This window comes from Bos grunniens, chromosome 14 (genome assembly GCF_055505025.1).
Source record: "Bos grunniens cultivar Pamir isolate PY7600 chromosome 14, Bosgru_T2T1.0, whole genome shotgun sequence".
Lineage (NCBI taxonomy): Eukaryota > Metazoa > Chordata > Mammalia > Artiodactyla > Bovidae > Bos > Bos grunniens.
Genome location: NC_141178.1, coordinates 68135817 through 68157895, shown reverse-complemented (window position 1 = coordinate 68157895; position 22079 = coordinate 68135817). Strand labels below are relative to the sequence as shown.

The window sequence follows — 22079 nt, the reverse complement described above, 5'->3', positions numbered from 1 at the left end:
AGGGAAGAGAAGGCAGACTGTAATTCCACTCCATTCAATTCAATATGTAATTCTTGCAACCATGAATGCTCCATCCCAGTGCTTGGCACTGGGAATACAAAGGTAAATGAGATCTTTTCCCTGTCTTTGTGAAGCTCATGTTCTGCAGGAAGAGAGATTAGAGAGAAACAGAGGAATATTTATGAACAATTAACTCCAATTCATTTTGAAAAGTGTTGCCAAAGAGAGATAAACAAGATGCATAAAATAGGAAACTCCAGCTTCTATGGAAGTTACGAAAGACTTTGGAGTGAGTATATTGGTTAGCAATGTGCTAGGTGCTATAATTAATTAATCCCAGCTGTATGATAGCTCAAAATAACTTTATTTGGGCTTGTGTAACAGTGGGTTAGTGGGTGGATGGGTCAGTAAATCAAGTCTCCACCATGGAGTATTTCAAAAAGCCAGATTGACAGAGGTTCTGCCATCTTCAATGCAAATCTCCCCAGATCATCATGCATTTCTCCTTGTCAGTAGGCAAAAGGGGAAAAAACACGGATACACCAATTCAAGAGGTGTTTTTAAGTCATGTCCAGGAATGGAAATATGACTATGTCTAGGTTCCATGACTAGATGTAAGACACAGGGCTACCCTACAACATAGGAGGTTGAGAAATGTAAAATAGCTGTGTAGACCATGAAGAAGAGGAGAACATGATTTTTTTGTGAACAGCTAGCAGTATCTGTCCCAGGCAGTAATATCCAAGCTGAATTTTGTAGGACAACAAAGAGTTCACTAGTCAGAAGGCCTGAGGGTGCACTCTGACTATACATAGAAACAGTCCAGGCAAAACTGAACATTCTACTCATCCTTTCTTTTCTATGACCTACCAGTCACCCTTCCCTGTCACCTCTGAAAAGTTTGTTTCACAATTGTCCCCAAATACATCGGAGAGAAAAGTAAAGAATCAATCATGTGCTCCTAGTGTTACATGCATTTATAGCAGGGACTGAGTGACTGAACTGAACTGAACTGAAATAATTGTGAGGCTATAGTCTTTCAATGCTATACTGTCTATTAAGGGCAATCAATCTTCTCTGAGGCTAGGCTAGAGAGTCAGAAAAATTTGAAAACATTTATGCCATCTTCCACGCGGAGACAAAATAATTTCACTGAGTGATTCAGTAAAGGGACATCCAGGAAAATAAAAGTTATGCCAAATAAATTAGAGAAACATAAATATAGGGAATTAGTAACAAAGATGCCAGAAGAAGGGATGTACCCGGTGGCTCAGGCAGTAAAGAACCTGCCAGCAATGCAGGAGACCCAAGGTCTATCCCTGCGCCAGGAAAATTCCCTGGAGAAGGGAATGGCAACCCACTCCAGTATTCTTGCCTGGGAAATCCTGTGGACAGAGGAGCCTGGCAGGTTACAGTCTAAGGGGTTTCAAAGAGTTGGACACCACTGAGCAACTAACACTTTAATGCTAGAAGAAATGAAAACATGGGAAAGGTTTAAAAAAAATGAAATTAAAAACTCTAGGAACCAAACCTTATCTTGAGGGTGGATGTACAATAGGTCAGGGTTGGATAACCAGATCAGGACAAAACATCAGAAGCTAGAATCTAGAATCACAGTGATTCTGGTCAACAGGGCCTAAGCCCAGGGAGGGAGGGATTGTGTTCTGGGAGGGAAGGTGCTGGAGCACAGAGAAAACATCCCTTCTAGAGGCTCTGCCCATGGCAAAGAGAGAGATAGACAAGCTCCCCAGCCCCCTCTTCTCTGTCTTTTTTTTTTTTTTTAATGTATTTTTTTCACTGTCTTTTCAGTCTGTCTCCAGGGATTCCTACCGGCTCCTCTAAAGCCTCTATTGTTTTCAGATATCTGCTCTCTCCTGATTCTGAAAGAGCAGGAAGTGGATCTGAGAGCAAGTAAGCAAATGATTGTTCACCTGACCTAATTGTATTCAAAACAGCTAGTTCTTCCACTTGAGGCAAGACTGAAGGGTAATTTTTATTCCCTGCACTTGAGGGTCACAAGAGCCCTGTCTTGTTTCCTTTTTGCTGTTGTTCTTTTCCTGAAGTGGTAGAATCTTTCACCAGCTCGGTTAATAGGAAAATCGAACATGGGATTTTTCCTTTAGAGTCTCTGCAGTTAGGTTAAGAAAAGGATACAAATTTAAACTTTGGAAATGAAAGAGCTATTTGATTTCCTCATCCTATATGTGAAGAATCTAGTTCACAAAATTAAAAATGTAAGTGATTAGATTGGTTTATATTTCCATAATCCTCTATGATAAAGGATTGAATAGTTCTAGACTTCTCAAAATATTTCACATTTTGCTGTCAGTCACTATCCCTTTGAAAAGTAGTAAGTCCAGAGAAATTATTCCCTTTGCATAGGACAAGAAAAAGTTCAGGAGTGAGTAAGTGCCTTGCACTTTGCCACTTGGTTGGAGTATAACTTCTTTCTCTCGGTTTTTCATATGAAAAACAGATCTCTTATTAGTTGTACTGCCTATATCACCAGTATGTTTACATCTTGAAAAGAGTTGAGTACACTACAAATCCTTTGTGATACAGAATTATAGGTTTTACTGCTTTTACAGAAAGCAGTCATCACTCGTTACATTCAAAGATAATAGAATTAGGATTACAAGTATCTAAGAGAGATGCTCCTGTTCAGGCTGTTTCAAACTCTGCAAAATATTGAAATAAAAATACATATTTTAGTGTAAATTTTGATGTGTCTGCCATAACTTGGGCTTCCCAGGTGGTGCTAGTAGTAAAGAACCTGCCTGCCACAGCAAGAGACATAAGAGACATGGGTTTGATCCCTGGGTCGGGCAGATCCCCAGGAGGAGGACATGGCAACCCACTCCAGTATTCTTGCCTGGAGAATTCCATGAATAGAGGAGCCTGGTGGGCACCGTCCATAGGGTTGCAAAGAGCTGGACCTGACACGCACACCATAACCTTATGGGGAGACACAATAAATAAAATAGATGAAAGCAAAGCTATTCTTGGTGGAGTGGTTGTGTGGGATAGAGTCATCATGACTTGTCTCCAGCCCCCTTATCTTTATAGGCAGCTTTCAAGGCAACTCTTCAAAAACTTTGGAGTACAACTTAGTGCATCTTGAATACCATAGGATAAAAAGACATTTTAGATATTATAGTTTCATCCATTGCTAAAATTTTGATTAAAATTTTTGATATTGCATTTTTGGGAATGAATAAATTCTCAGGTTCACATAAGTGTTCAACTGGCATTGGCCCTTAATAATAAAGAAACTATTTATGAACTCTAGTCCATTGATCGGGCTTCTCTTGTAGCTCAGTTGGTAAAGAATCTGCCTGCAGTGCAGGAGACCTGGATTTGATCCCTGGGATGGGAAGATCCCCTGGAGAAGGAAATGACAACCCACTTTAGTATCCTTGCCTGGAAAATCTCATGGACAGAGGAGCCTGGTGGGCTGCAGTCCATGGGGTCGCAAAGAGTCAGGCACGACTGAGCAACTAACGCTTACACTTTTACTTACAGCCCATTGATCAATGTCTACCTTGATGCCAAAATCACAGTTTTTGATGCAACTACAAATGTAAATGTTCACTTACTTTTATTTGGGGATTTTCTATTGTTTTTATATACATCTAAAACTGATTTCTGTATGTTGACCTTGTATCCTACACTTTGCTGAATTAATTTATTACAGCTAATAGAGTTTTGTGGGTTTTAAAGGATTTTATGGGAATAAATATAATTTTACCTCTTTCTTTCCAATTTGATTGCCTGTTCTTTTTGTCTTGCCTAGTTTCTCTAGCTAGAACCTTCATGTAGTGCTAAATAGGCATCACAAAGGCAGCCATACTTGTCTCGTTCCTGATTTTAAAGGGAAGGAAAGCTTTCAGTCTTTAACCATTGAGTACAGTGTTCCTTGTGGGTTTTTAATATAAACACCCTTTGTCATGTCGAGTGAGTTACATTCTATTTTTAGTTTGTTCTACGTTTTCATTATGAAAAGCTGCTGTATTTTGTCAAAAGCTTTTTCTTCATCATTAGAGAGAATTGTTTTTTTTCTTTCTTCTATTAATATGATGTATTATATTGAATTATTTCTTATTGCAACTCTTACATTTCTGAAATAAACCCCACTTAGTTATGTATAATTCTCATAATTTGGGACTCGATTTGTTTTGCTAGTATTTTGTTGAGGCTTTTAAGATCTTTCCCTTTTTAAAAGCCGTTTATCTATCTGGCTGTGCCAGGTCTTAGCTGAAGTTTGCAGGACCTTTGATCTTCACTGAGGCACATCTGATCTATAATTGCAGCAGGGGAACTCTTAGTTGCAGCATGTGGGATCTACTTCCCTGACCAGGGATGGAACCCAGGGCCCCTATATTGGAAGCATGGAGTCTTAGCCACTGGACCACCAATGGTCTAGTCCAGATATTTCCTTTTTAAATGGAATAAAGTTATAATTATATTGTGATGCAACACAATATAATTTTTGTGTTATTTTGCAACAAATATAATATTTGTAGAGTGACTTTGTATCAGCTAGAAAATCCTAATCTTAATTTTCAGGTAGGAAATTTGTTTCTATCTGAACTTTAAGGTCATTACCTCTATATTGCTTTGAAATATACTATAATTTAGATTATCTAGTCATCCACACTGAAATTTCTCCAAAATTAATCTGAGATCTATAGACTGCCTTGCCCAAATACAGATGATTTCAGAGAAAATGTACTATTTGCCTTTGATATCAAAATTACAGCCTTTCCAATGTAAATATCCTAGGGATTGTCAATTAAGAAATTTGAGATTTTTTGAAAGTCATCTTCATGAATTGTAGTGTTATAGACTTAGGTTCTAGAATCAGACAGGCCTAGATTTAAAATAAAACTCAATACTTGAGACTTCTTATATAAGTTATTTAACATCTCTATATACCTATTTCCTCATTACTATTCATATTACAACAATGGTATGTACTTAATAGTATTCCCACAAGCATTAAATGAGAAAATGCAAGTAAGTCATTTAGAATCATGATTGGTACACACTGAAGATTCAGTTAATGATGGCTTTTATGATAATTATCTTATTGGATTCCAGACAATCAACGTCTCTATTCTCACTTAGGTTTAAATCTGTTTAGAGAGAATTGGTTAGTTACTCAATTACATATGTTTATAAATTTCCTGTACATATTTCTAAGCAAATATTAAATAATAGAAGAAAAGGAGAAGTGAGCATGGGCAAAACAATGATATAGTAAATGCTTCCACTTTTCCCAGAAATATGTGATGTGACACTACAAAGTCAAAGTAGCTCAAAGTGTTCTTGACTGGAATTAAGAGGCATGAGGTTGTAGAGGGATAAGGGCACAGCCAAGCCAAGCAAAATGAGTGGGCTACCTTAACATTTCCATGAAAAATTTATTGTACATTAAGTTAATGTGTTAATTTTCATATTAATGTACCATTCTATAAGAGGTAATTTAAAGAGCTATTTAGGATCTGTGATAAATATTATTCTGTTAAAAATAATTATAAACCTTTCTTATGATATCTTCTCTCTGGGAGAATTTTACTTTCTATTTCACTGACATCAGGTTTGTCCATGTGTTTGACTTCAGCCAATGAAATGTGAATGGATGTGATATGAGACTTAGCAAAAATTTAAGAGCCAAGAGTAGTTGTAACATTTCTCTTCTTTCCTCTGTTGTAAGATTTGTACTGTCTCAAATACAGGCTGTTCCTTGAATTCAGGTCTGAAAATGGTCACAATATGGAACAGAACTTCAAACAACTTGCAGTAGACACGTTTCCTATAAAGAAATTAGCCTTTGTTATTATAAGTCATACAGACTTTGGGGTTAATTATTGCTATAATTTTGTCTAAGGGAAAAAATGTTCTTCCAAAACAGTTTAAGTGTTGTTCATGGTAAAAGGATATTTTAATAATGCAAATGCATAATTTTATAGGATTATTAAAAATGTGTATGCACTTTTATGTGCTATAAGAGGGAGGAGCTCAAGATGGTGGAGTGGGACTTATTCCAGGGACACAAAGATGGTTCAATATCCTCAAATCAACCAATGTATTATACTGCATTAACAAAAGGAAGGATAAAAATCACATGATTATCTCAATAGATGCAGAAAAAGCATTTCACAAAATTCAAAATCCATTCATGATAAAAACTCCCCAACAAAGTTGGTATAGAGAAAACATATCTCAACATAATGAAAGTCATTTATGGCAAATTCACAGCTAACACCACATTCAGTGGTGAAAAGGTAAAACCTCTCCTCTAACTTTAAGAATAAGACAAGGATGACCACTCTCACCACTTCTATTTAACAGAGTTTTGGAAGTCCGAGTCATGCAATCAGTTAAAAAAGAAATATAAAAGGCATTCAAATTGGAAGGGAAGAAGTAAACTGTTCACTATTTGCAGATGGCATGATACTTTATATACAAAACCCTAAAAGTCTCCCCCAGAAACTATTAGAATTAATAAATGAATTTAGTAAAGTTGCTGGGTAAAACATAAATATACAGAAATCTCTTGCTTTTCTGTACACTGGTAATGAACTATCAGATAAAGCAATAAACTGCATGAAAAATCATATCAGAAACAAAAAATACCTAGGAGTAAACTTAATCAAGGAGATGAAAGAACTAAATTTTGAAAAGTATAAAACAATGATGAATGAAATTGAAGATGGTACAAAGAAATGGAAAGATATTTTGTGTTTATAGATTGGAAGACTTAATATTGCTAAAGTGACCATATTATTCAAAGCTATCTACAGATTTATTTCAATCTCTATCAAATTACCCATGGCATTTTTCACAGATTTAGAACAAATTATGCTAAAATTCATATGAAACCATGAAAGACCCAAAATAGCCAGAGCATTTTTGAGAAAAAAAAGAACAAACCTGGAAGCATCATTCTCCCTGACTTCAGTCTATACTACAAACCTATAGTAATCAAAACAGCCTGATACTGGCACAAAACCAGATATATAAATCAGTGGAATATAATTGAGACCCTAGAAATAAACCCACACACTTAGGTTAGTTAATTTATAACAAAGGAGGAAAAAAGATACAAAGGAGAAAAAAAAGTCTCTTCAATCAGTGGTGCTGGGAAAACTAGACAGGTAGGTACATATAAAAGAATGAAATATAACATTTTCATTGTACAGAAATAAACTCAAGATTATTAAAGACCTAAATGTAAGACCTGATGCCATAAAAATCCTAGAAGAGAACACAGGCAAAACACTCTGACATAAATCCTAGCAATGTTTTTTTGGATCTGTCTCCTAAAGCAAAAGAAACAAAATACTTAACTATACTTAAAACTCTTGCACAGTAAAGAAAACCATGGACAAAACAAGAAGACTGAATGGGAGAAAATATTAGCAAATGATATGACTGATAAGAAGTTAATATCCAAAATACACAAACAGTTCATACAACTCAATATCAAAAAAAAAAAAAAAGAAAGAAAGAAAGAAAGAAAACCCAGATGAGCAGATATTTTTCCAAGGAAGATATACAGATGGTGAAGAGGCGCATGAAAAGATGCTCAACATCACTAACCATCAGAGAAATGCAAATCAAGCCCACAGTGAGATATCACTTCACACCTGTGCAAATGGCTATCATCAAAAAGTCTGTAAATAACAAATGGCTAGACTGTGCTTAGTGAAATAAGTCAGAAAAAGATACTGTATGTTATCACTTATATGTAGAATCTAAAAAATATATAAATGAATTTAACAAAACAGAAACAGACTCACAACTATAGAGAACGGGTGGTAGGAAGAAATATTTAGTTATGACTCTATCAGAACCACTATCTATGAGGTTATTTTTATCATGATATAAATTGTAACAAATTCTTTCTGGAATTTATATTCAGACTGGACTTACAGATGATCCAAATTCAGAGTAGACTTACAGATGATCCAAATAGAAAATCATGTGAGAAATCAGCCTGAAAGTACTAAAGGGAGGATGGATCAGAGGGGATGGGGAAGGAGAAAGACAAAGTAAAGAGAACCAGAGCGAGAAAGAGAAATAGAGAAAGAATGGGGACAAGGGGAGGTTTTAGGCATCTATTAGAAAAAGCAGAAGAAAAATTCCTGGAGAATCAATTCATTCTGCCCTTCTTAGAGCAAAAGACCAGAAATAGCATTCATCTATGGAAATAAAGGTCAAAGAGTGCATATAATCTGTACCAGTCAAGCAGCTAGAGGGAAACGGGGTTCTAATTCCCACATTCGATCCAGCGGAAGGGAGTACTTTTCTCCTCTGAAACTGCTTTAACTCCATGTTTGTTGAAGCCGCACCTGCCTTTGTCTGAGTTCTGGAGAGCCCCTCTCCCTCTGAGTTTGTTTACTGTCTCCTCCTCTGCCACCCACATGGCATTTTCCTTTACTTACAGGAGTCCTAAAGACCCGAAACAGCAGCAAGCAGATTAAAAATTAATAAAAGTCTCAGAGGGAGAGTACCAAGAGGCGGCTGGCTCTGTGATCGGCAATTTTTTGAGGTTCTTTAAATATCCAATTATTTTCAGGACCCCTACAGAACAGAAACTACAGGACATGGGAAATAGATTTTCAGGCCAGAGGGAATATATTTTTAAGCGAAAATTCTTTTAACTTGGAGAAGAGAAGAATTATGTTTTATAGTATTGCTCTTCATTGCCAACACCTCTCCCCCAAGTCTCTACCTATTTTTTTTCTCTCTTTTATAGTTTCTGGTGATGCACCCAGCAGGAGTGAGGAGAATTTATCTTCAGGATAAACTTCATTATTCTACAGTGTCTCTTCATTTGCCCAGGAGGTAAGGATGCTGTGTAGGGAAGAAAAAAAAAAAAAAGGCAAAATCAAACAAACAAAAAAAGGCAGTAAATGAATTAAAATCAGGCCTGAGAATATTTGATGATATATTACATCCCAGCTCAAACAGGAAGAAAATTTAAATCTGACATGTCAAGGAATTGAGCACACGTTTTTAGATTACTATGTTTCTTTGGATGAAAAACACTTTCTTAAAGAGCCTAATGAATGTACCAAGCCATAAAATGACCTCTAAATACTGTAAAAACAAATCTATAGGAAATATTTCTCTACCACTTTCATTTTGAATTTCCTAAAACCTATATTGTGGTTAGTAAAATATTTATGCATTGCACTCCAGAAACATATTATTTATGATGTGCAATCAGGAAAGATTGCATCTGATGACCACATTTTCATTTAGCCTTGGGAAGGAACAAATTGTCGTTGAATTACAAACACGGAAACCAATCAGGCAGGGTGCAAATAATTTGTTCAGCCTGAGACAGGGTTGTCAGGAAGCAGTGCTGTAATGTGATTCAGAGGAGAATCTGTGTTATCATTACCTTCCAACAGGTTGTCAGAAATCAGCAGACTGAAAGGGAGTTTTCAGCAAAGGCAGGAAAGATAAATCCAGGATAAAAAAAGATAATAATTTTTTTTTTAAGAAATGTAGCATTAATGGAATGCTGAATTATTAGCATTGCAGAAAGAAACAAATGTAAATTTTGGTACCTAGCAGAGTCAATTGACTATGACTTTTTTATACTGTGTGTGTTATTTTTCAATCAAATCTAATGTTCCTTTCCACCAGTAACTGTTAGCTTTAAAAAAGCAGAAACCTCAGGAGATCTGAATTATGTGTTCAGAATTGTCTATTAGGTCTTACTGTAAATCACTTAGCTGTATGAAACAAGACCTTTGTACGCCATTCTCCTGTCATAAGAAAAAATTATTATGTATACATTCTTGGATGCTACTATTGTAAATTGGATGGTGAAATTGCTTAGGGGAGCAAAACTAGAGAATAAGGAAACTTAACTACAAAATAATATCCCACTTAACATTATTGACCATGTATGGAGAACTTGAGTACGGAAAAAATTACTTGGAATTCTGATTGGTTATGACTTACATGACTCATGCTTCCTCTTTCTCTTGCTTTGGCTTTTGTTTTGTTGCTTTTGTTAATTGTATTCTTTTTTTTGGTTCACCACAGTATCCTTCTCACCAGACAAAAACAAACCACATTTATTAGTTGAAAAGTGATTACCCATAGGCGATAATATGTCAGTCTATTGCTCAAAAAGGCTTCCTTGATAGCTCTGTTGGTAAAGAATCCACCTGCAATGCAGGAGAACCAGGCTCAGTTCCAAGGTTGGAAAGATCTGCTGGAAAAGGGATAAGTTACCCACTCCAGTATTCTTGGGCTTCCCTTATGGCTCAGCTGGTAAAGAATCTGCCTGCAATGGGGGAGACCTGGGTTTGATCCCTCGGTTGGGAAGATCCCTAGAGAAGGGAAAGGCTACCCACTCCAGTATTCTGGCCTGGAGAATTCCATGGGCTGTATTGTCCATGGGGCTGCAAAGAGTCAGACACGACTGAGCCACTTTCACTTTTACTTCCATTGCTCAAAAAATGTCAGTGGCTCCCTGTTGCCTATAATACCAAAAAAATGTTTTCAGTGTAGCATCCAAGGACCTTCATAGTCTGTCCCCAAACTGCATGATAGAAAATATAAATAGTCTTGGAAGTCTGAATGTCAAGTCCTCACTACTGGGCAATTGGATCAGATTTGGCAATATACTTTGTCTGCATCTAGCGACCGGCAGAGTTTCTGTGAAGGATATGGCACAATCTACTCAGGTGTTTTCTGACTGTGACATTAGCACCAAAGCGATGGCCTGAACTTCAGCTTCTGTCATTCTTATGATTGATCCTTCTTCTCTTTGTGTGTTTCCAGTTATCAGGGAAGTCTGATTTTCTTTTCTCAGTGTTCCAAGCTTCTAGCTGCTTCCCAGTATACAACAAAAATTTCTGGACTCTTATTGCTAAATCTTGCCTCATTCTGTTCTAAGTTCACAAACTGTTTTTTCTTCTTGTATCATGTCTTTTCCAATATGCTAGAGTTAGACTAGTAATTTAAATCAGGAAGAAAGGCCACACTCATGGCATAGGGCCATTCCCAAATTGAGACCTAACTTCCATATTTAGACTTTGATACTGGCATTTTGAAATCAGTACGTGTCTAAGGTATGCCACTGAGGACTGTAAAAGTTTTTACCATAAAAAGCTTTTAGAAGAGTAAGTGTTCAATGGTGTTTAATAAGTGCTTTCTATTATCATTGATGTTGACTTATGAGCTCTAGACTCAGGCAGCACTTTTTCAAGGATAACCTTAAGATGATGGACAGAGAAGGAAAAGTCCAAAGCATCAATAATTACAATACCTGGAGAAGAAAAATCCTTGTTTGGGATAACTCACCTGACATCCTTACAAATATCGACTCTTTGAAAAACAGGGTCAGTGGAGACTGAGGAATGAATGCGTTTTCCTCCGTCCAGAAATATTTCATGTCACTTGTCTCCAGAGAACCAGAATACTAAGAGAGAGAGATTAGACAAAACATCAGAAACTTGTGACTTAAGACTCTAGGGGAGAAAACATTTCAGAATATCCAGAAATTAATGATGAAAGAACAGTACTGTGAATCTCCTCTGGGATGAAGAGGAAGCCTTCAGAAGATACTTCATGTGTTTCCCTTTATAAGAAAAAGGTAGAAGGGGAAAGAAGGTAACACTTTGATCAGCTGGAAAAAAAATAGTTTAGCAGTCATATCTTGCAAACACACCTAGCCTCTTCAATATAAGTGCATTACTAAGTGTCCATCAATGCTGATAAATTTAAATAAGACTAACCATGGTGATAAAAGGAGAGATGTGTAAGTATGGGGAAGTGTGTATTACCTATATTTAAGCAGCTTACCCAATATCTATAGATATTTCAACATAGAAAAATAATATTTTCAGGCTTCTTAGACATATTGATTGGTTATTTATTTTTTTAATTTTATTTTTTAAGGCATGAAAGTATAGTAACACATTTACAGGAGACTTGGAAAATACAGAACAAGATCACATATAGTTCCACTATATATTATTATTTTTTAAGTAGATAAATTAAGACTTTTTAATTGGAGTTTCAATATCAAACTCTCAAATATTAGTAGAATGAAAATACAGAGAAGTAGAAGGATATAGTAGACATGAAAATCACTGTGAACCAATTCAGCATAATCAAGATTTATATAATTTTCACACAGCAGTAGGATACAAATTCTATTCAAGTTTCCATAGACTGTAAACTAGGAGACACTGGAACATATCCAGAGACATAAAACAAAGGGCAAAAATATCATGGTCTAAAACTGTTGAAATCTTAGAATATAGAATCTGTTGATTGGTTATTTCAATCAAATTGTTATTGTCACAGGTTTTTCCCTAAAGAATTGCCTGAAATTCTATTTCCTTTCTTTCCGTATCTTTCTTTCTGTTCCCTCTGTCATTTTGTCATGCATTTAAGCAAACTCAAAGCATTTATCCTTATTTAAGGCAGCATTCTACATGTGTGAGGCATGCAGTTCTTCACCTGAGATACCACTTTAAGCAAGAGTCATGGCTGCCAAAGTTACAGGTAATTCAGTTCTTCAAGAACTGATTCATAATGATACTGGAAGGTCTCTTTAATCCCAGACTTTATGAAAACAACTAAAAGATTTCTTGGAAATGGCTGAAACCTTACACACTTATCCACTTTATACCAAATGTTTCCTATGTGCCCTGGAAGACAGTTAAACTCCAGCAATGTAGGAAGATGATAATGCATCTTTCCTGGCTTCTAAAGGGTCGCAGTTTGGTTGCACAGTTAGTGAAGTAAAGCTGAGACGTGAACCTAGGATTTCTGAGGATAAATTTAGGGCTGTTTATAATGAAAATAATTTCAATGAAATATTTGTCTTAGGGAAATTTGGGGGAACCACCAGAACATCCATTCTGAACTCATATCAACATCAGGTCATCATCAGAGGGTTTGGAATGATTCTTCTTAACCAGATAGCACAGATGGCATGCTTTGATAGATGAAAGAATTCAGGCAGCCTATGTAACCCAACTACTTCGTGGCTAGTGCTACACAGAGTCACATTAAAAAAAAAAAATTAGTCCAGCAACTAAGAATAATTCAAAAGCCATATTTAGTGAAGTATGTCTCAAAAAAGGCAGTAGAAGCAGAAGTTTTAAAGGGGTAAATACTTTGAAGGGATAAATTCTTTGAAGCTAACAAATCTTTAAAAATCCCCTTCTCCCACACCACTTCCTTTCAGTTTCTCTTTCACTCCATAATTGTCATAGATCTCTTGTTTCCCCCATGACACACACCTCAAAAACTTCCATGCTCCTCAGGCTTGCCTGTCTGGCTCAAGTCTTTTATCTCTTTCTTTTTTTTTTTTCTTTTCTTTTGTGTTATCCTTTGTCTTTCGTCCTGATTCGTACATAAGTAAAGGAGAAGCCAGAATTGACCTAACAAATAATACATTATTTGTTAATATGTCTCTGAAGAGGGAGAGAGAAGATGGCAAATGCTTATACTTTAATGTCATTCCTTTTATCCCCTTCACACTCAGACTTTAAAAAATGGAGTTAATATTGCATCCCACACCTTCAGAAAGGTGCTAAAAGGCCCTACTTTTTAACTCACATAACAAATTGCTGTTTTGAGTCACCTAGAACATAGCTGTTAAGCTTGGATGTACAATAGATTCACTGGGAGCTTACTAACATCTTCAGTAGCAGCTGGTTTTCACAGAAAATATGAGCAAATAAGATCTCCCAGTATGGACTTCAGTAGTGTACTGGGAGGTGAATGGCATATGAGAGAAAATTTTACTCACTTCCCTGTCTCTTAGGGACCCTTGAGCCACAAGTTAAATCTATTCTAAAGGGAAGGTGGATGGTGGACTTTTGTGATTAAAGCTTAAGAACAACCTGGACAGAATATAGATTGTTTTAATAATCATAATGCTTAAAGTGGCTGCTAACCAGTGGGGAAGGAAGATTCAACAGAACAGTTAACAGTAACTATGAGCAGAAGACATTGCATGTGTTTATACCTTGCAGAATTGAAGTTGCTCTGTCAGCAGGCAAAATATTCTTCCCGTATACCATGGTGTTTACTCTGTGTGTGTGTGTGTGTGTGTGAACATTTGACAAGATAAAACCTCTCCTACTTCTCTTCTTGAAAAGAAAAAGGCTATTTTCTTCTTTTCTTTCAGCTGAATTTTACAAGAACTTTTCAAGTTTCAAAACAAGATGTCAATTTTTGAGTGGAAATGCTGTAAATTCATCGATTATTAGGAAATTGGACATCTTTACGGTGACCACTTTCCAACCAGAAACACGTTAGTGCTCTCCTTTTATCAGACCCTCATTATATCTCTACACAATTGCTTTTTAGATACATTCTTCACATTTGAGAATTCATTTATTCATTCATTAAATAATGATTGAACATTTTCCACATGCTAAGCACTGTTTTAGAAACCGAAGATATGAAATTGAAGAGACTCGACATGATCCTTGCCCTGATGGAGCTTAAATCCTACTGAAAGGAGACAGAACATAAAAGGAAAGCAAAGAGAGAGTTGTTTTTGATGGTCATGCCTAGGACTTTTATATATCTTTGTACTGAAAATGTATATGTGTATTTTGAATTATTTCCTTAGGATAGAATTTCAGAGGTTAAATTCTTATATCTAAGATTATGAAAATGGATAAAGTTTAAACATACAGGAATTCTTTATAGAAGTAACCAGTTGTGACTGGATGGCACTACAGGTCACATTTCTTCAAGCCTCAAAGAGCCTGCAGGATTTTCAGGGCAGAAAATCGGAGAAGATGTAGAAGAAAGGAAGCCACATTTGAAGAAAGGTGTTGGTAATGACTGGAGGTGAGGGAATTTGATCAGAGATGGCACCCCACTCCAGTACTCTTGCCTGGAAAAATCCCATGGATGGAGGAGCCTGGTAGGCTGCAGTCCATGGGGTCGCACAGAGTCGGACACAACTGAAGTGACTTAGCAGTAGCAGTAGACTTAATGATGACATATCGTCCAAGTTACGGAATCCTGAGATGGTCCTGCTCTGCCCTTCACATACCACACCCCTAAGAAATTCAACAATGTACCATACGATTCCCTACTCAGAAGAGGTTCAGAAATATTCTCTTGCTGCCATAGCACCTGGAGGGGAACCCTGTGGCCACAGAAACTCAACTTCAAAGGAAACCCTCAGGGGGCCTGTAGAGACAAAAACAAATTGAGAGGAAGAAGCTTCTGAAACACTGAGCAAAAGGATAACACTGTGCCATTTGTTTAGTAGTAATTAAGATTTGTCCACGCTGTCCTGCACATTCAAGACCTCGGAGATTAAAGTAATGTTAATGGACGTGGTCACACAACCTGGATCTCTGTCAGGATCACTGACTTAGCCTCTGACAACAGCTAAATCACTCCTTGGAAATCAATAAATATTTCCATTCCGATGCTTATAAAAATGCTCCTGATATTTACTATGTTCTGATGTATTCACTTAATGCTACAGTAAGTATTTGACAGATCATTAGAACTTCCTTAGAAATATGGGGAGTGCCTGGAGTTGGCCACCACAACAAAGCCTGCTTTACCTATAATGCAATTCAGGTTTCCTGGGAAATCGACTCTGAAGCATTGATTTGTGTGCAGGAAATTCACTGGGTGGTGCTGTTAGGGTGAATACCTGTGGCCAAGTGAAGGCAAACAGACAAGTTGAAAGAGAAGTAGTTAGACCTTTAGCTGATTTCATAAGGAGGCAGTTGAGGGGTTCTGGAGCTGGGTGGCCCTACAGAATTGTCCCATCCTGAAGCAAGGAGGGTAGTCCTTTACACCTTTGCATTGACCTGTTGTTGAATGTCCACTGAGCTTGGATAAGTGGGCTCTCTTCAGCTGGTGGCAGTGCTCAGAGAGGGGTGAAAGGAGAGTTGTCAGCAGTCAACATTCCTGGCATCTGGGGGTTAATTTATTTTGGTCCTGAAGGGAAGGAGGTGGTGACATATTGCAGCATCCACTGCATATCTTAAAAAAGAGAAAGCTGCAAGTTTTCATTGCTTTACTCTTCCTTGGGTTTCACTCATGTCTATGAAGTTGACAATACTTGTTCTGTCTTCTGCAGCCTCTGCTCCCAGGACTAGCCCTGAACCTATAGAATTTAAGATTCTACTCTTTAATTAAAACAAAGAACTATCAAAGTCCATTGTAGATGTTGATGTGATGTGATTTATGCCCAAGACTTTTTCAGTCTCATTTTCTGGCACCCATGATTACTATTACTATTGTGGATGTTTGACCCCAAATGTTTTCCCCTGGGTTTTATAAATGCTGTCTCTGGTCCAAAATAATATAGTATAGAGAAAAGGTATAAGAACCTGACCAGGGCTTCAATCCCATCTTTGTCACTTATTAGCTCTGTAACATTGGCAATTCATTCACCCAATCATGGTTTTTTCAACTGTAAAATGCCATAATAACAATGATTTTAATAGTTAGCCCAGGATTTTATTTTATTTATTTATTTTTTTTAATTTCTCCCCCCCCGGGGGGCGCAGCGCCTCGGCGGAGCGGCGGCGGCGCTGCTGTTTCCTGCGCTCTCGCTCACTCCGGCTCGCCCCGGCCCCAGCCCAGGATTTTATAAGATGACATCTGTGACCCAGATGAAAGCTTTCTAACCCTTGAGAAGTAATGATAAAAATGAAAAAGAATCATTATAACAGGATCCAGTATTTCCAAATGCTTTCTGCATACTTTACGCAGTACCAAGAGCTTAGTATTGGCTGCCTATTTAATCTTCAAACAAAACCCATAGGATGTGGTTATTTTATGGCTAATACCAAATCATTTAACAAGTGGATAAAAAAGTATTTGAGAAGTGATAAGTTACAAATCAATCAGAATGAATACAATTGAAACAGTTATCAGGATAGGCTGTTATATTTTTATATACCCACTTTACAGATAGGGATATTGAGACATAGAAACTTTAGTTGGCCTAAGAACACATGGCCTGTAGGTGGCAGAGATGGGTTTACATAGACTGACTTCCCAAACTATAAAGTTAAAGGTTGTTTTTCGTTGTTGTTGTTTGTTTGATACTATCTCCAAATCGCAAGTTCTAGCTAGAGTTGCTTTAAACCTTTAATTTTATTACCCCAGGAAGCCTTAAGCCTTCCTGATCTCTCAATATAGCTCTGATCCAACAGATACATCCATCAAAGTTATTTTCTTTCTAAAAACAGCCAGACCTTTCACCAAATATAACTGCCAAGGTTTATTGGACTGAAGGCTAATGTTGTGAGTCACTCTGAGCCAAAGTGATTTTTGTAATTATATGAGATAATACTAACTATTAAGAGTGATTTTGCTAAAAGCAAGCTAAAAATTTAGTTTATTTTTAAAATAGTTCAATTAGGAGTGACATTTGAATCCAGATTTGGGAAGAAAGTGACTCTGAGGGTCTGCAAAAGAGTGAGGGTGACTTGAGCGACAAAGAAACCTTCAGTAATAAAATGACATGAGATACCATAACCTTGTCAGTTGCATCGCACACAGGCTCTCTGACAATGGTGGAACCAGAAATTAACACAGACGGCTGTTCCCTGAGGCAAAATAGATTGATTCAGTTTCAGAAAGCAAAACAGAGCATCATGATGGAGGCACTGGGTAAACAGAAAAGATGCACTTTTTTTTATTATTTTAACTGAAAGAAACATAAAAACTGGAATTCCTAGAGAAGCAGTCCCTGGAAACCACAGATGGCATCTCTACAGCCACTCTAAGATACTTGTGCCAATTATTCTGAAGTAGAATTGTGGGGGGGGCGGTGTAGTGTGTGGGATTTATATGGTGTACGGTATGTATGTACCTATGTGTATAGAAGTATGTAGTTTGGTGGTAGTGGTGATGGAAGATGTGAAAGTAAGTTAAATAAGTAAGTTAAACTTACTTGAACACATTCATATATACAAATACATATCATAAAGTCACACATGAAAGACTGAATCCTTGAATCCATACATGTTCATGACTCCTTCTGTGGCAAATTCCACTATATATGTAAACTTTCACCTTCACTTCCCTCTGTGTCTAAATCCAAGCACTACCTGCATTTTCTTTGACTGCTTTGACCTTGGCCACTTGTGCCTCTGACCTCCCTCGCTCAACACTTTATCTCCTGCTCATGCCTTTTCTGTCTCCTGAGAAACCTGAGTGCAAACCATAGGAATCCCACTGATGCTATCGATGCAGGCTGACTTCCATGATGCAGAGTTAAGACATACAGAGAGAGGATTGGGGGATAGTGTAAACAAAAAATATTCAGCAGATCTACCACGTGCCAGATCTGTGATATGTACTAAAAACACACAGATGTGTGAGGCATCCTTGTCTTCAGGGAGCTTACAGTCTAGTGAGAGAGAATTGTATCATCCCGTGGAATGTGTAATGAGAGCTGTAAGAAGTAGTTGTCATGGAAACACAGAGGCGCCCACCAGGCAGAATAGAGGTTAGGCATTGGCAATAATGAGTGGCCAAATGCAGTAAAAGGCTAGATCTGAGCCTTAGAGGAGCTCATCAAGCAAAGGGAGCTGGTGCAGCAGAGATGAAAGTGCAGTTTGCCCCGCTGAGAGAATGCTATAAGCCAAGGCCTCAAACAATCTGTTTGGTGTTTTATCAATAAAGTCACAAACCATGGGTCTTAGTCTTAAAGTGGTGAGATCTGACAAACATGAAATCCATGACATCAAAGCCAATTTTAAAATAATGTAAGTTATCTGCTTATATTTCTTGAACACCATGGGGAAGCCTCATGCTGGAACTCGATAGTTTCCAGAATATTTCACAATATGTATTTTTTTCTCTCACCTTTAAGACTCTCACCACAGGTGTTCCAAAACCCGTCCTAAACAAAAAAATTAAAGAAAGGAAAAATCATCCCATCTGTATTAAGTAGGATACTTTCCATTACAGATGGCCCAAACCAACTCCTTCTCCTTCAAATGAAGGGGAATTAATTAGCTCCTATTCCCTGGTGGCTCAGCTGGTTAAAGAATCTGCCCACAATGCAGGAAACCTGAGTTCGATCCCTGGGTTGGGAAGAGCCCCTGGAGAAGGGAATGGCTACCCACTCCAGTATTCCGACCTGGAGAATTCCATGGACTGAATAGTCCACGGGATTGCAAAGAGTCAGACTCGACTGAGCAATGTTCGCTTTCGTAGCTGACATACCGGGACCCAGATGAATTAAACAGGTTGAATGCTATCCTCCTGACCCTCTCTGTGCTGGTTCCATTCCCAGGTGGCCTCTCACCTTAGAATGGTGAGATGGAGTGGTGGTTCTAGGCTTCAGCCCCCCAGTTTGGATCCAAAAGACAGAGACCATTTTCCTTAAGCTGTTCAGAGAGCTGGGATTTCTCAACCATCTGACTCATGTCATGTGTTTATCTCTGAATCACTGTAGGTAAGCAGATAAGCTTACTTCCCAAGTAAGGATTTCAACCCTACCTGAACTACATAAAATGGGAACCAGGGATGATTCACCTGCAAAAAAGTTTGGACATATTTTTCTGAAGAAGTGGGAGGTATACTATCAATTTCACCACAATAGTCAAACTCTACAGCCAGTTGTTATTTATTTTCTCCTCACTTAATTCCCAACTAACTATTATTAAATCTAAGATTTGGCTTGGAAAACCTGACACGTCTGGTGGGAGGGATGCAGATGTGGACTAGTCCTGTGACAGCTTTGATCTTATCAAATACACTATTTCATTCCATTATTGCAGCCACACTCTGATCATAGCACTGTTTCCCAAGTTTTGTAGATGAGGCAAATAATTTTAAGAAATAAAGCAAGAGGCCTAATGTCTATGCCCAAACCACTAACGCTGAAGAAGCTGAAATTGAAGAAGACCTATGAAGAAGACCTACAAGACCTTCTGGAACTAACACCCAAAAGAGATATCCTTTTCATCATAGAAGACTGGAATGCAAAAGTCAGAAGTCAAGAAATACCTGGAGTAACAGGCAAATTTGGCCTTGGAGTACAGAATGAAGCAGGGCAAAGGCTAATAGAGTTTTGGCAAGAGAATGCACTGGTCATAGCAAACACCCTCTTCCAACAACATAAGAAAAGACTACACATGAACATCACCAGATGGTCAATAACAAAATCAGATCAATTATAGTCTTTGCAGCCAAAGATGGAAAAGCTCTATATAGTCAGCAAAAACAAGACTGGGAGCTGACTGTGGCTCAGATCATGAACTCCTTATTGCCAGATTAAGACTTAAATTGAAGAAAGTAAGAAAAACCACTAGACTATTCAGGTATGATCTAAATCAAATCCCTTATGATTATACAGTGGAAGTGAGAAATAGATTCAAGGGATAAAATCTGATAGACAGAGTGCCTGAAGAACTATGGATGGAGGTTCGTGACATTGTACAGAAGGCAGTGATCAAGACCATCCCCAAGCAAAAGAAATGCAAAAAGGCAAAATGTTTGTCTGAGGAGGCTTTACAAATAGTTGAGAAAAGAAGCTAAAGACAAAGGAGAAAAGGAAAGATATACCCATCTGAATGCAGGGTTCCAAAGAATAGTAAGGAGAGACAAGAAAGCCTTCCTCAGGGATCAGTGCAAAGAATAGAGGAAAACAGTAGAATGTGAAAGACCAGAGATATCATCAAGAAAATTAGAGATACCAAGGGAATATTTCAGGCGAAGATGGGCACAATAAAAGGACAGAAATTGCATGGACCTAACAGGAGAAGGCAATGGCACCCCACTCCAGTACTCTTTCCTGGAAAATCCCATGGATGGAGGAGCCTGGAAGGCTGCAGTCCCTGGGGTCGCTGAGGGTCAGACATGACTGAGCGACTTCACTTTCACTTTTCACTTTAATGCATTGGAGAAGGCAATGGCAACCCACTCCAGTGTTCTTGCCTGGAGAATCCCAGGGATGGGGGGACCTAGTGGGCTGCGGTCTATGGGGTCGCACAGAGTCCGACACAACTGAAGTGATTTAGCAGCAGCAGCAGCAACAGAAGCAGAAGATATTAAGAAGAAGTGGCAAGAATACACAGAAGAACTATACAAAAATGATCTTAATGACCTAGATAACCACGATGGTGTGATCACTCACCTAGAGCCAGACATCCTGGAATGCAAAGTCAAATGGGCTTTATGAAGTATCACTATGAACAAAGCTAGTGGAGGTGATGGAATTCCAATTGAGCTACTATAAATCCTAAAAGATTTGAAGTTAAAGTGCTGTTAAAGTGCTGCACTCGATATGCCAGCAAATCTGGAAAACTCAGCAGTGGCCACGGGACTGGAAAAGGTCAGTTTTCATTCCAGTCGCAAAGAAGGGCAATGCCAAAGAATGTTCAAACTACTGCATGATTGCACTCATCTCATACACTAGCATATTAATGCTCAAAATTCTCCAAGCCAGGCTTCAACAATACGTGAACCATGAACTTCCAAATGTTCAAGCTAGATTTAGAAAAGGCAGAGGAACCAGAGATCAAATTGCCAACATCTGTTGGATCATTGAAAAAGCAAGAGAGTTCCAGAAAAACATCTACTTCTGCTTTATTGATTATGCCAAAGCCTTTGATCGTGTGGATCACAACAAACTGTGGAAAATTCTTTAAGAGATGGGAATACCAGATCACCTGACCTGCCTCCTAAAAAATCTGTATGCAGGTCAAGAAGCAAGAGTTAGAACTAGACATATAACTATAGACTGGTTCCAAATTGGGAAAGGAGTACATTAAGGTTGTATAATGCCACCCTGCTTATTTAACTTATGTGCTGAGTACATCATGTGAAATGCCAGGCTGAATGAAGCACAAGCTATAGTCATGATTTCCAGGAGAAATATCAATAACCTCAGATATGCAGATGACACCACCCTTATGGCAGAAAGTGAAGAGGAACTCAAGAGCCTCTTGATGAAAGTGAAAGAGAAGAGTGAAAAAGTTGGCTTAAAACTCAACATTCAGAAAACTAAGATCATGACATCTGGTCCCATCACTTCATGCAAATAGATGGAGAATTAGTGTAAACAGTGAGAGACTTTATTT

The 22079-nt window shown here is 37.8% G+C and overlaps 1 long non-coding RNA gene across 5 annotated transcripts in view; it reads right to left on the bottom strand.

The window, feature by feature from the left end:
• Positions 1–8756: 8756 nt before the first annotated feature.
• LOC147359615 (uncharacterized) overlaps positions 8757–22079 on the bottom strand; it is a 28582-nt gene continuing 15259 nt past the window's right edge. For 3 of the 5 annotated variants that reach the window (XR_015140970.1, XR_015140969.1, XR_015140968.1), the window contains exons 2-4: positions 11335–11452; positions 9985–10193; positions 8757–8862 (exon numbers count right to left, since the gene is read on the bottom strand). This is a non-coding gene — a long non-coding RNA (uncharacterized LOC147359615). Of the gene's footprint in view, positions 8863–9984; positions 10238–11334; positions 11453–22079 lie in introns of all 5 variants that reach the window. The other 2 variants (XR_015140971.1, XR_015140972.1) reach the window with 2 other exon arrangements.